This window comes from Coturnix japonica, chromosome 1 (genome assembly GCF_001577835.2).
Source record: "Coturnix japonica isolate 7356 chromosome 1, Coturnix japonica 2.1, whole genome shotgun sequence".
NCBI classification, from domain to species: Eukaryota; Metazoa; Chordata; class Aves; order Galliformes; family Phasianidae; genus Coturnix; species Coturnix japonica.
The window spans coordinates 30,372,903-30,388,744 of record NC_029516.1 but is presented as its reverse complement, the minus strand read 5'-3'; positions in this window follow the sequence as shown (position 1 = coordinate 30,388,744).

Below are 15,842 nucleotides of genomic sequence, written 5' to 3'. Positions count from 1 at the left end.
GTTGCAGCTGACCCCCTCTGCACATTTGGGCCACCAGTTCTCATCAGCCAGAGATACATAGAGGTTTTAAAGTAAAATATAATGACCTCAGCTTCACAACTGTGGCTTCAGATTGAAGCGTTCAAGTTCTCATCCTATTGTCCAGGAAGACATCCTCTACTAAAGAGAATTGGCAGGGAATTCAGGGAGTTTGAGTTATTGTTTCTTTTTCCTTTTGTGAGGGGTGCGTTTCTTTACTCAGTAGCACGATGTCACAATAGCAGGCTGCATAAATATTACAAAATGCACTCTTTTTTCTTAGCAAGTAATGTATAAATATGTGCACAGTTATACAATCGTACACTCAACAGGTAAACAGGTTAAACAGAAGTTTTGAATGAAAGATTATCATGACAGAAAGATAATCTATGATAAATGGGAAATGCTCACCGATGTTGAAGGTTGGCAGTAAACTCTACAAAGGAGCAATCTGCAAAGAAAGAGATCCTGCCTTAGTTGTAGTAAGCCCTTAAATGAGATCTGGGAGAGGTGGAGCCAAGCTCCACCCCTTCCGGTAGCACAGCTGAATTGCCTTCCCCTGTGCTCCCACAGCTTACTCATTGCTTGCCTCAGGTGGTTAATCAGAGGTTCAGGCTGTGATCAGCATTTTCCCATACAATATGTTACATACACATGTACAAAGGTGTGTTTATATATGTCTCTGTCACTTGCTTCTCACATGCACACATACAACCCAAAGCTTCCTGTGGACAATAACTGCTTCAAAACATTATTTTTTACTAAAGACAGTGTCTGTTCAGCGTAAAGCCCAGTGTTCAGAAGTATGATCCGCCGGGAGCAGAGCTGTATAGAATAGGTTTCTTGAGGGCCTCCTTGAGAATTTTAAAACATTTCAGATGTTGGAGCTCCCTCAAGTGGAAAGATGAGGAAAGCAAAGTGATGCGAGGAGGTTTTCTACAGACCTACCAAAGCTTCTAAAACTCAAAAAGAAAACATTTATGGCAGACATTTGTTGGTGTTGAGTTGGGCGGCGTGGATTATGTAACCACGAGGAAGGTTTGTTATATTAACATCCTGTCGATGTCATTCTCTGAGATCGAACAGCTGCAGCAGATATAACACAAGATACGAGCCATTTGTTTAAATGTATGTGAATTGGTGCAGGTTTGATGTTGTAACACAGATTAGCAGTATCTTTGTATATCTACCGGAGCTGCTGCCTCCTTTTACAGGCTTTCCAGTGTAACAGTGAACAAAGACGTGCCCACATGGGTAATGAAGTCAAAACCCAGGCTGAGTGTCATGTTCACAGTTATTCAGCACAGTTATTCAGGAGGCTTCCAGTATTTCTAATTCTGGTTGTAATTCTTTCAGTAGCTTTCATATCCCAGAAATCTTTGTTGTTTCTGGGGAAATTATACATTGTGACATACACTTTATAAATATCTTAAATTACTTTTCCTGAACATGGTTACAGCCGTCACGTGTGTTAGTAATTATTAGGCCGACAAATTAATGTCATTACTTTGATGAACTCATACGAGAAGAACATGCATTAATGGAATTTAATGTTCCTTTCTAACCAACTTATTCTTATATGGTTGACAATATTAAGTAGCGATTCAAGTTGTAGATTTGAAAATGTGCTGGCAGCAGATGAATGGCGCTGTAAACCAAGAAGAGTCAGCATGGTGGCTGTAGTTTGATGGTGGCTCAGCCTATGAGGATCCACATCAGAAACAATGGTATCAGATACAACAACAGCTCGACATAAATCATGTGCGCTGTTAGACATTCTCAAGGTACGTAAGATGTTGCCTGGCAACTGTGTGTGTCCTTGCTCTGCAAGTAAGTGATTTTAATTATTTCTCTGATACTGCATGATTGTGGAATTTAGAAAACTGGCTCTGCACAATCACTTTTAAAATGGCATTAATTAAAAAATAAAGTTCCTTTCCCCAGTCATCAGTGTGCCTTGTCTTAATCAAGCATCTTGTGTGTCTGATGTTTCTAAGCACACATTACAGTATCGCAGTTCAGCTATAATTATACAGAAGCAGTTTTCTTTCCCTTGAGTTTTCAGGATTTATAGGATTTATAAAACATCCTTCATGGAATAAAAGGATGCTTTTTTTTTCTCTGGCAGTTTGTTCATTTATCTCTGTGCCCACAGAGACAAGAAATTGAGGCATTTTGTTCTCCTGTTCCTTGGATCTTCACTCTGCATAAGGGAAGCTGCAAATACTCAGGCTGTCTTGTCACATCAGTCATTTACAACATGCTTCATATGGATTAGGCAAACTAAATATGCTCTGAAAATTAGATCCAATATATACTATGTTGCCAGGTTTCTGTAAACTATAACTAGCTCCTGCACTATTACTTAGAAAGGTGAAGAATAGGACGTGTTAGTAAAACACTTCTAAAAATCCCAGACCTGATGCACACTCCATTCTGTGGTCTTCAGCACACTGGCCTACGTTGGAGAACACACTCAGAGAAGGAACTGTAAATCTCATGGATCTTTACAGGCACAGCTTCAGCAGGAAGGGGTGACACTGTATTGGCACCAATTCCCTGTACCACGCTGGCAGGACACCCAGCAGTGTGAGAGCCACCCTGCTGTTCCTGCCCACTTTGATGAGGTGAATTAGAAGTAGCTCTTCTATTCATAGAATCATAGAATGGCCTGGGTTGGAAAGGACCACAATGATCATCCAGTTTCTACCCCCCTGCTATGTGCAGGGTCACCAACCACCAGACCAGGCTGCCCAGAGCTACATCCAGCCTGGCCTTGAATGCCTCCAGGGATGGGGCATCCACAGCCTCCTTGGGCAACCTGTTCCAGTGTGTCACCACCCTCTGAGTGAAAAACTCCCTCCCAATATCTAACCTAGACCTCCCCTGTCTCAGTTTAAAACCATTTCCCCTTGTCCTATCACTATCCACCCTCGTAAACAGCCATTTCCCCTCCTGTTTATATGCTCCCTTCCAGCATTGGAAGACCACTATGAGGTCTCCTTAGAGCCTTCTCTTCTCCAAGCTAAACAAGCCCAGTTCCCTCAATCTTTCCTCATAGGAGAGGTGCTCCAGCCCTCTGATCATCTTAGGGGCCCTCCTCTGGACCCCATGGGTGATGGAAATACTGTTGTGATTTCACCACATACCTGTTTTGTGGACTTCTGTCTATTTGAGCATCTTAAACTCTTGGTCTGGACCTCTTAAGAAACTTTGGTATTGACTTCTTTTCTCTCTGAATCCTGATTGATTTTAGGCAAAAAGTGATGCTGAGTTGCTCAAAGGTAACAACTCCCAGATAGATATGGTAATTCAGCTATATCAATCAAGTATTGTCAAGTTGCACGGGCAAGTTTCTAGTGAGGCAGGGGGGCCTCAGTGAAGGGTGCATTTCAGAGCTCCTGATGCCTATACTTATTCTTTTAGAGAACAGACCATAGCTGAACCTTTTTCACTGTGTAGAACTCTCATGGTATAGAGGACTCTACCAGAATGCATGCCTGCCACAGCCAGTGGGGTTCACCCCTGTATCTCACTGCCCAAGAAATTGTCCAGCCCACTGGACTGAAAGCAGTGCTGGCTGGGGAAGCAGTCTCTGCTCTGCTCACTAAACTCCGTGGCTGGGCAGGGAAGTTGCTAAGATCCACTGAAAGGCAGACAGACAAGATCACAAGATGAGTGCGAGTCTTACTCTGTAGTCTGACAAGGAAATGAAGTTCCATCTGTTCTATGTAGATTGCAGGATAATGTGGAAATGAAATGATTTTTTCATTAAAAAGGACTTCAGTGTTAAGGATGGCTTGTTTAACGCTGAAAAAATGCAGCCTGCTTTATACCTGTAACCTTTCTGCAGTAGCTAAAGGGAAATTTGAAGTTACAGACAAGCTTTTCATTATTTTACAAAAGCAGAAGTGCAGGCTCTCATTAGCCAATCCTGACATACTGCTCAGCTCCTGAAAATAGGTCATGGACACAATCTGCACTAATTAGGATGAGTTGGTAAAGACTGTCATTACCAGTCAAAAATGAGTGCCAGGTCCATTCTACTTGCATAGCTGATCTGGAGGTGATGTAATGAACAGGTTTTGTGCCCAAAGTGCACATGCTGATTAGTATGACTCAGCCCTGGGAGCTGCAGGGAGCAAGTCAGATCAGGTTCACTCTGCAGAGCTGCAGCTTTGGCTGACTTCTCAAGAGCATCAGCAGCTGTACCTCCTCAAAACGCCCCACAGCATATTGACATTTATCCATGCGATCAAACTTTTTCATCTCATATCCAATTTTCTCTTTAATGGATTTAAGCTGCTACTTCCTTTGGCTAAACCTGACAGAGGACTCGAGTGCCCGTGAGTCAGATGATGTAATGGCCTTAGGGATTTGGCATGCAAAGCAGAGTCTCAGAGCTTGCGTCAGGCGTCTCCCAAGTTCATACAAAGTCAGGCATGAGGCTGTGCAGCCCCTGGGGGGGAAGAATAATATCAGAATGGAGAGCTACAAAACTGATACGTACGCAGGCCAATGTGGCCAGCACTGTAGGAGATAGGGAGGGTGGGTGAGCTGCTACCATGATAATTCTGGCACCAATGTCAGTTTGTTTGGGATGCAAGATGAAATCCCCTCTTCTTCCTCCATCCTTTCTTCCCAAAAGCAGGTCATGGCTGATCACTGAGTTATATTTATGGTAAGATCCGCAAGGAGCAATGGAAGCTGAACCCATAGCTCATTGTCAGCCCCTGGCTGAGCTCCCAGGAGTGGCTGGGTCCTGCCTGGAGGGGGGCACTTTGGTGCCAAGAGGATCAGCTTTTCACAAGCACTTCTGTGTTCAGCTTCTCCTGCCGACTCACACAGAGACAGCTCAGACACCATTCTGGGGCCCAGGCAACAAAAACTAAGCTCTGCTGTGCTTAAGTTTGAGTTCATTATATTAATTGTAGGCATTAAACCTTTTCTTTCCTTTTCTTCTCTTTCTGGCTAAGCAGCCTCTGCTTAATTATAATGCCAGAGCGGCTGTGTGGCATCTCCGATGTGTGATCCTCTGCATGCCCAAAAGTGGGAACTGAGGGGACTGCTACGTCAAGCAGACAAGTGTGTACAGAGCAAGATAGGTGTCTGGCCAACCTCCTAGGGATGTTTATATTCACTATAGATACAAGCATCTGTTGTCTGCATGGATCCTCCTGTAAGAACAGCATTGTGCCCAGACTGTTGTTTAGGGCAAGACTCTCTTTTTCCCAATTTACATTACTTTGCTATTGAAATACAAGAATGATTCTTCTGACATTTGTGTTAAGTATTTTGCCTACCTTCTTCTATAAAAACGCCCTGGATAAATCAGCACTCAAAGCAGGCAATTATGGGGAAGGGCAGTTTGAATTGATCTCCAGGTACGTATTCCAAAGCTTCTGAAGTCATTTGGCACCTTTTTGCTGGCTTGAGGAAGAAATAGATCTCTGTATCTTTCTGAGTATCTGAATAATGTGAGAAGCTGCACTTCTTTTATTAACTTCCAGCATTATTTCATTACATGAATCATTCCAGTATGCAAACCTGTAATGAAAATTTACAAGTCTAGGCACACAGTCCTACTTGTCCTATGTTTTCTATAATGAAAAGAACTAATAATACCTTACTCACACATCAAAATAAATTGTTTGCCTTGGGCTAGCAGAATTTCAACTAGTTTGCCTTCCATTATCTCATCAAAACAGATAGAGATAATGAAAAAGCCCCCTGTCACTTTTCTTTATAGGAGTTCTTATGTTACTTTGTGATGAGTTGATCTACAAACACCCTGAGAGAGTGACTAGAACTTACTCTGAAGTGGGAAGAAAGAGAAGGTATTCTGACCTGATGTCCCTTTCTAGAAAGGAATTCAATAACCCTACGTGCAGTGTTTAGAAAGCGTTTAACCTGAAGTATTTCTCTCACTGCCAGAAACCTCATTTCATTAACCGTTGTTAGTATGGCAGCTACAATTTTTGTGTGATTGTGGAATTATCATTTGGAAATTGACACGTTGTGCAGCTCAAGCTGTAGGTGTTTGTTGTGGTTTCCTTGGCCAAGGGAAAATGAAGGAAATGCCTTTCACAGAAGCAGACTCAGAGGTGAGGAGGAAATTACATCCTGATGAAAACAGTCAATATTCTGTATCCTCGTTGCTGGGAAAAACAGATTTTCACCCCTCACCTCTGTTGTTAGTAGCTTGTTCAGTAAGATATCAAACCAGACATGAAATGGTAACGATAACATCCCAGCTTAACCTTACTGTCAGACCAGAACGTGGGACTGCAGCACTCGTGTGGGGGATTTCCAGTGCTGTTGGCAGTGGCACTCCACAGGTATAGAGTCCTGCTTCCCTTAGATCTTCCTTTGACACTGTGCCCCAAACAAATTACCCATCGCAGTATCACAGTATCAGTCTCGTGCGGGTTTGAAGGGACCTTAGAGATCAAGTCCAGCCCCTGGGATTTGAGCCTCCTGTGTAGCAGAGCGGCACTTCTACCATCGCTGAGCCAGAGTGGATCTCACCATCCCCCTGGATTCCTGCCTTCCAAACTTGTCTATCAAACTTGCTGTATCTGCAGATCCCTGCTTCTTCCAGCTCAGCCTAGGGTAGCGGTCATTCTGATCCTGTGACCATGAGCCAGGGACAGGGCTCCTCTGTGTTTGGGAGGAATGAGGAGCTGAGTTCCAAGCTGGATTCCAACTGGGGATTTCAGGAGTCTTCTGAGGAGGATAAGGAGGGGGAATGGTGATGATGGGGTTAAGCATGTCCAGGTCAAAATGCCTCTTTGCGTGCTTTTTAGAAAGCAAGAAAAGCAGGTTGGATGATTAAAACTGAAGTCTCCTATTTATTTATTTATTTATTTATTTTATCCCTCAAGAGAAAGAAACTAGAAATGACTTTGGGGAGGAAGCAAAGAATAAGTAGGTAGTTATAATGTTCCAGATCATGAGAGAACCCAGAGAAGGCATATCAAGTGGGTGATATTCCAAAGTTTATATGCAGAAACACAGCAAAGTCTTCAGTACATTTCTGCAGAGACCCACTGAAAGTCTCCGTGCACAAATATTAACCTTTTGAAAGGAGGGTTTAATATTTTCTTTGCTTCTCTGTGGTCCTTGGGGAACTTGTAATGAAGGAACATGGAGAGGAGAAAGGTGACTTTACACTCTGCTGCTGCAAGACCGTCGTAAACAGCTTCAAAGCAATGGGAAAAGGCTTTGTGCTAAGCTATTGATAAGTTTAGTGCCACTGTGTTCAAAAGGATCCTTCTGCAAGTTAAGCTTTTGCTCACAGAAGGGGTAGAAGTCTCATTTTATGTGTGTATCATTAATTATTGCAAATGCATGCAGTAAGCTCCTTTTTCTTGACTCATACTGTGGGGACAAATAAGATAATTTTCCTCACAGTATCTGGTAAGAAAAAGAGACCGCTGTGTCTTAGCTAAAAGTTCATTAGGATATTAGTGTGGATTTCCCAGCTGAGCACACAGCGATATCCTTTATCCCAGCATCTTGTCCTATTTTAGTAACTTCCCCTGTAGCGGACTGAGAGAAGATTAAAAAAACCCCTTTGAGTCTCATGAGTTAGATGAGGAACTGCTCCTCTTTGTCCCAAGAGCAGGTCACACTTTTCTCCTGCCCACTGTGGATCTTCCATTCGGATAGCTGGCTGCACCTCCCTGAGCACATACCTGCTGCTCTTACTCTCCAGATCTGTTTATTCCAGGACTGGAATTTCTATTTTTCTGACCATTCCTGAAGCAAACTGGTGTCTGGCCCACCACACATCTCCCTTGCTAGGTGTCACAAAGGACTGTGGTGGGAGGAGGGAAGGGGCCATGTTAGGGATACAGTAGTTGGTTCTTTTCAGAATAGGACACAATAGTGAGGCATAACACAGTATGGAGCATCAGGGAGCTCTGGCTCACTACATGCTGGTACTCTGAGCTAGTATGACAATGCAGATGTACCCAAAGCATCCCCAAACGTCAGGCTAAAGTCACAGACCTTTGGATGCAGCAGCACAGGCTTTCCTCATATGATCTGTGGCCTTTTGCTCATCAGCAGGATGTCAGGGTATGCACAGCCCACTGTATTTGCTCAGAGACAATGGCACAAAGCAGGCAACTGAAGCTAACTTCACATCTGAGAAATAGTTCAATGTAAGGTTTCAACAGCTTAAGTATCTGCAGTACTTACATGGGTTGTTCACAGAGAGCTTATAGACAGGCCTGTATCAAAGTTGCTGTATGCTTGTGGGTGAAAATTAGCAGTCTCCACATGCACAGACTAACCTGTACTTCAACTTAAAAACAGCATGTCTTGTGTCTGCATACGGTTCATAGCCAGCTTGCTGGAAGTTGAGCTTCTGGCAAGATAATTAAAGCATTTCTCCTGATGAACACCCTGCACGGTACTGTTGGGGTGCGAATGCAAGTGCCAAGCGGGAGCATCTCCTGACCATGCAGTGTCCTTTCAAAAGCCAGGGCTGGAAGCCAGGATTTGGTAAATAAATGATTCCACCTCTTCTCCTTCTAGTAAATGACCCAGTCTCCTTACCTTATTTCCAGTGCAGTGGTTTTACAGAGCTCTGCTAATTTAGCCTACACCTATTGCCACCTGCTGTCTTCTGGTTTCTGTTCTCTGGAGGGGATCATGAGCATGTAGGGGTTATCCTCTTCCAAATCTCATTTCTGTGGATGGATTTGTACATTTTCTGATGATAAAAAACAACTCAGCATTAATTTTCACTAAACAGGAATGCTGAGGAAGAACAGGAAAGATCAGAGCGGCTTGCTGCCCTTCTAAATCTTTCAGAGCAGTGTGCTGACCGATGGTCTCACCTTGTCCATCATCTTATGGTAGAAACACAGTCTAACAGGCATAAAAGAAATAGGAAGGAAGGAGATCTTTTATGTAATCTTCTGAATTAATTGTTTGAAGCAGTTAAGAAAGGCAGCTCAGCATTCAAGCTGCGGGTGATTTTTTCCTTTCTTCTTGGCAGGGCTTGTTTTGATCACCTACCCTCAGCAAAGAACTGCGTACGTTAATTAGGAACAAAATGTCATCTCACTAGAACAAAATGTCATCTCACTAGAAAACCACCTGCCATGTGGAAAGTTGTGCCGCGAAACAACATCTACAGCATGAATGCAGATTTAGCTGCCTTGAAAATAGAAGCAGAGAGAGAGCTGGTGCAGTCAAATAACTTCAGCATGTCAGCCCAGGCTGTAGCAGTGCCACCATGTTCACTGTGTCCTCTAGCCCAGCCTTCCCAACAGCTGTTGACCGCTGCTTACTTGAACCCTGTGCTCACCAAATGAGATACGAAAACATCTCCACAGTGTAAGCTCCTTCTGCAAACACTGCTAAGGCTGGAGCTTTGCCTTGCATGGCTGTGCTGTGGATTTGGGCCTGTGCTGTGGGTGAGCCAGGGGCACGGCCTGGGGTGCTGCCATCCATGGGCCTGGGCTGTGGGGCAAATACACTGAGGTGTGTCATGGTGAGATGACATGTTATATCCTGTCATGGTTTAAAGAGGAGCATTACTCTCTGAAGAAGACTTGAGATGAGAGATATTTCTAAGGTGAGGAAAGCCAACAGATTAGTCAGTTCAAGTCAGGCTCATCAGCTGAAGCCCATAACCACCAACTACTGAAGATGGTTTAAAATGAAAACACAAATAAAAGCACTGTTAAATATACTGTCACTAGGATTCAAGAAAAGCTTCTGTGCGTTGTTTCTATCAGAAAAGACAAAATCCTTTTTCTTCCACTTCAGTGTGAGTCTCCTTTCCCTCCCACAAATGTCATTTCAGAAGCCCTGCTGAACACAAATCACGTCTGAATGCACTTTGGTCCTATCTTAAATCTCCCTTCCTTTATTCTTTTATCAACATACTCCTGCTTATTCCAAAGTAGCTCAACTCTGGTGTTTTGTAGAAATCTTTGCTTTACTTCTTTTTTCCTGTGACAGGATTAAAATAAGAATGCCTGAGGACGTACAGTTGATGAGAAACCTAGGATAGGGTATTTTTAGAAGAGTCAAAGCCCAATTCCCTGTGGCAAATAGACCGAGGGATACAACAAGCAGTGCCATTGTATTATTTTTTCTAAAGCAAGGTTCAGAAGTTACAGGCAAATTAAAACCATTTGGCATTTTGATTAACTGATCAGGTTGGCTGATAGGTACAGGAGCCACGTTTTACCTGCAAAACAAGAACAATTACTCTGCTAACCTTATGGTATTTCATGGAAATACTACTGATCTCGAAGTAATATATAGCATAAGTAGGAAAATGTGAACCCAGTGCCTCCTACTGAAGACAAAATGTTATAAAGAAGCTTAGACATTACAACACATTTATTTTTAACTATTAGCTTACAGCTTTTGCACTGAGAATACCAAGTGCTTGGGCATCTGGCATCAGCAGTGGACTACGCCCCTAGCCTATATTAATGCTTGTACTGGACTGTATTCCTCACCACCCTCAAAATACACCAAAAACAAAAGTGAAAACCTTGACTGAGTTGTTTCAGTGGGTATTTACCAAACCTGCAGCACTGGCTGAGGTTCTTCTCTGTAGCAAGTACTGAAACATGATCAGCACAATGCAAACAATGATGGCTTCTTTTGTCACACAGCTCATTTTCCAAGATGCTTTTTTCCAAGACAAGAAGGCCTCGATATTGGATGCAGTATTTTGCTAGTTAGCACAGCATCGTCTGTAATAATAGTTTCAAGAACATTTCATTCTGGCTTTATGAGCCTCATTCTTAAATCACTCATATTGAAATCCCTTCCAGTAATACTATTCCATTTTCCCCCTGCATGTTACAGGCAGCTGTTTATGTGCTGGTTGTTGTGTTTACTGAAGTGATTTGATACTCTGTGGCAAATATCAACTTGTGAATCTCTGTCTGTACAGAGAGCACTCATCCAGATGTAACCATGGCAATCTATTTTCAAGCTGTTAGTGACTCATAGAGCTGGTGATATGTTTGACACAGGGACCTATCCCATTTTCCTCCTTGCTGTCTCTGTATTTCTTAAGCAAGCTGTAAGCTGTGGCTTTAATAGCCTCATTGACTGAATCACCAAGCAAGGCAGAATTTATGTTCTTAAAGGAGCCTTGTAGCTTCTGCTGATCACACAGCACAGACAATCAGTTCCTTTCTTTTCCTTATATCCCTTATATGGAGCTGGGGATTGCTAACAGGGTTGGTCAAGATAAAGTAAGTAACATAGAATAACAGAATCACTCAGGCTGGAAAAGACCTTAAAGATCACAGAGTCCAACCATGACCTACCCATACTACCCTAAACAGACCAGTGCCCAGCTTCAGTGTTGTTTAATTGAACACCTTGTCAGAGATTAATCTTGAGCATCACTGAGCCACCTAGTAGGTCTGCTCCATTTGTCTCATCAGATTACCTCACTGTATATGGGAACTATGAAGGCAGAGAACACCTCTCCCAACGTTTTGCAGAGTGCTCTCAGTGCTGTGGGCCCATACCTTGTTAGCTTCACAGGGGTTGAATATCAGTAAATGCAACTATCAGAGGGAAATTACTGGGCTAAACTTGTGTACGTGGTTCCAGCCACCTGCTGCTTTGAGGAAGGCATTGTGCTCATCAAAAACTAAGGTGTAAATTCAGGCCTTTTTTGTCTTCATGATCTTACTGAAGCATAATGGTACGGCCAGTCATAGCTGCTCAAAGCAGACCAGGGAAAATCTAAAAGACCAACCAGGATACAAATGGAAGGGATGCAGCTGCCCAGCTGGTGTCATGCCTGAACCCGTATTACTTCCTCAGCTCCTTACAGTGATGGGCATATAAGCATGTGGTGACTACAGTGCTGTCCAGATGATAAATGGTCCGTCTGTTTGGTGTCCTGATAATCTGGAGTGATTAGTCTAAACTGGAGTCCACAAATGCCTTATGCCATACAATGGCTGTTATCACTCTTCCCTTGTTGTTCCTGTGCTGTCAGGGATGTAGGAGCTGTCATGGACTCACTGCTGGACCTGCGGGGCAGAGGCATTTGCACATGGTATAATGCAGTAAGATGGTATCACCTTCTCTGAACCGCTGACTTTCTGTCCCTGAGAATACTGAAAGGTTTCATGCTGGGATGACTCAAAACAGAGGTGGGCCATCTCCACACTGATACCTCTGGCATTTCTTCATCTGGGAGCTAGAACACACAGGTTCAAGTTCTCACTTGAGAAGCAGGGAACCAAGCCCAATTCTTACATGTACTAGGAAAGCGCTCTTCCCCCACATGGCATGAAACAACAGGCACAATCCACTCCTGCTTACACATTGCTGTCTGAACAGAACAGTTTGCCTTTTCTCTTTGAAGGGTCCATCCTAGGAGGTGCACATCAGGCATGCTGCAGACATGTAATGGGCCCTGGGGGAAAAACACAGCAGAACACATAGTCTGAGATGTTTGGCTGGAGATGAGCTTGAAGTCGTTCATCCTTGACCTGACCAGGGACTCTAGCAGAGCTGGAGGAGCAGAGAGGAAGGGGTTTCCTCTGATGAAGTGTGTGTGCTCCGGAACATACAGCAAGCTTTTGTGTGAGGGAGCATGCACTGCTGGCAATGGGGAAGAGACTGTCCTTCATCTCACCTCGTAGCATGCTTTGATGATAGAGGAAATAGTACTAAAATGCTCATCACATCAAAAACATTATCTAGGCCTCTCTGTATTTCATGTTCGTAAAAGCTTTATTGAAAATCAACAGCAAAGCGGTCTTTTTTTCTGCCACAAATACTGGCAGCAGTATTTGAACTGCATGTAGGGAATGTGTGTGGCAGCTGAGGGCCAAAAGAAGGAATCATTTCATGTACCCTTTGTGGTGTTTCTGAGCTCACCAGGTGGCCAAGCACCACAGGCTGCCTCTAAGTAGTTCAAAGGATCGATCCTTTTAACAACCCATCTAAGCTGTGTTCAACTGCCCCAAGTCTTAAACTGGATGTGAAAATCCTCTGGTGGATTTGGCCCCAGGCAGTTTATATTGTGGGGAGTGGAAGTCAGACCTCGAAAGTCAAGAGCCAGTGTCAAAGGTGGTGTCAAAAACCATAAAATGTGCAGCTATGTGTAGCTGGATGTGAAGTTCGCTCAGAACAAAGAGCATTTCCTGCTCTAAAATGGAAAGCAAGGAGACATTTGAAGTTCACCTCTCTCTTCTGCTCCTGGAAGCACAATCCTTTTCACTCAACCTTTAATACAGTGACAGCCAAAAATCTTGAACAAAAGACTATAAAGGTTTAAGACGCAGGCACTCAGGTGAGGTAATATCCTACAGAGAGGTATTTGGACAGCACACTGTGTGACAGCAGGAGCTTTGCTGAGGCAGAAATTCAGTAAAAGCCTAATTATGTCTATGCTGGGATTGGGTGCCTGCTAGAGAACCTCCACAGGGACAAGAAAATGTTATTCCTACTAAATAGAAGGCACTTTGCTATAATCTTAAAATAACAGCGGGAAAAGTGGGTCATCTGGGTAAAATCAGCGCAGTTCATTTTGTAGGGCACAGAAAGAAAAGAGACGTACATGAAGAAACAATCAGTGTCTGATTAGACAGTGGAAGAAAATTGGTACAACTTGGTGTAATTTGCAGATTCCCATGTGTACGTTCCCCAGCTGGTCTGCTGACTTCACTTGTAGTGTGAGTCAGGCTGCTCAAGTTTTATGGTAAAACAACCATGATGTACAGTCAATAGCAAAGCAAGTCTACTGCAATTGATAAATTGCTATTAAATGAATAAAGTGAACCCTCCAGCAACAGGAATATACAATTAAAGGCTGCATAGCAGAGAGGACATGTCACTGGCTGTCTTAAATCTCTGCCAGCACTTGAAAGAAGCGCAAAGCACTATTAACACCCCTATAGAAATTAATCAGTACGTTTCCACCTCTCATAAGGGAAACACAGCTGTCCTTGACTCTCTCTTTCCCCCACAGGATTAAAAATGTGAATCTATGAGCAGAAGACCACTGGAGTGTGGGGAAAACAAGAGGAAATTACAAAAGGCACCTTTTGTATGCTTTCATACTTCTTGGTGCATGCTTTCATACTTCTTGATGACTAGAAGTTTCTAAATAGAGATTCGATCCTGTCTTGAGTACGGGGAATACTTTTATAAATAACACTGTTGCTTCTCCTGTAAAATCCCTCCATCAAACCAAGGTCCTTACATAGCTGCTACATTCCACCATTGCTATCAGTTCCCAATTTCACACTGCAGACTTTAGTGTTTGGATAATTAAACTGACCCCATCACAGCGTGGTTTAGATGACATGCCATTTGACAGGAAATGGAGACAAAGAGGAAACAAAAATGAATGAGAGGAGAAAAACCATCTCTTTTGTTGCTAAAGTCCCACCCAGGTTGTCTGAACTCTTTGGCTTTTTTTTGAGTTTCTTGGAGCAGAGATGGTTTATTCTTTTTTTTCTACAGCATAGAAACATCTAACGTAAATCTCTCCTCTTTTAGTTTACAGCCATTCCCCCTTGTCCTGTCAGTATTGGACCATGTAAGTCCCCCTCCTGCTTGTAAGCTCCCTTCAAGTACTGGAAGGCTGCAATGTCATCTCCCCAGAGCCTTCTCTTCTCCAAGGCCATTTCACTCAACCTTTATCCATAGGAGAGGTGCTTCAGCCCTCTGATCATCTTTGTGGTGCTCTTCTGGACCCATTCCAACAGCTCCATGTTCTTCTTTGTCCACCGAATAGTCTACTCTTCAAATCCACCTCTCCAATTTAGAGATAAGGATGTGTTGCAAGACCATATCAAAGCCCTGCGCAAGTCCAAGTAGATGACATCAGCTATTGTGAACAGCATCCCTGTTCTGCCCAGTCCAGCCCCAAGGCTTGAACCTGGGCTCCTCACCTCTAAGAGTATTCTGTGCCTTAGCACTGCAGCAGCCTAACTGCTGATGAGGGTTGTCAGGTGCCATGATCACACAAATACTTTAATATTCTGAACAGAACTCGGTATGTCAGGATGATGGATGGACTTGATGGTCTTGATGGTCTTTTCCAACCTAGACAATTCTTTGGTTCTAAATAAGCAGCCATGGAGGAAAACGTTTTAGTGCCTCCCAGCAAAAGTATCAGCTGGAGAAGAAAAAAAGATTAACTTATGCACAGACTTTGCATTTTGGGCCCTGAACAAACTCCTCAGATACAACAAACTTCAAAATACAGCATTTAACAGCTTGAATGAATAACTTCCTTTGGAAGAATTGGGCTAATTTCAGCCTTTCAGAGACTTGTTTTCCTTTGTATGTGGCCACCTGCACAACTTTCTTCTATGCTGTGTCCTCATCTGGATCTCAGTGAATGGCTCGTTTCTCTTCGAAGCATTTATTTTGCATCTCATAATTTGAAAATACACATTTCATGGAAGCTGTGTGTAATATTTTGGTTTGCTTTGTTTTCAGAATGCAGCCCAAGCTAAAAACGCATTCCTGAAGATTAAAAAAAACATGAAGATCATAGGAATATCACCTAAAAAAACAGGAATTGTGGATTGTCAGATTGAACTGCAGAAAATATCAAATAGGAGACATTTTAAACTTATCCTTCTGCCATTAGATTGATAAGGGGCTGGCTGAGATAATACCTGCCCCACCACTTTGCTGATGTGTAGTTCCAGTGCTCAGATGCATTTTCCTTTGCAGTTTGAATGAAATGCATCAGAAATGCATATACATATTCACCTACTGCTGGTGAGCATTTCTTTCAGCCCTTGGATTACACTTCTACTGCCTTTTCAGCTTTTAAGTTCTTTAGAACTGAA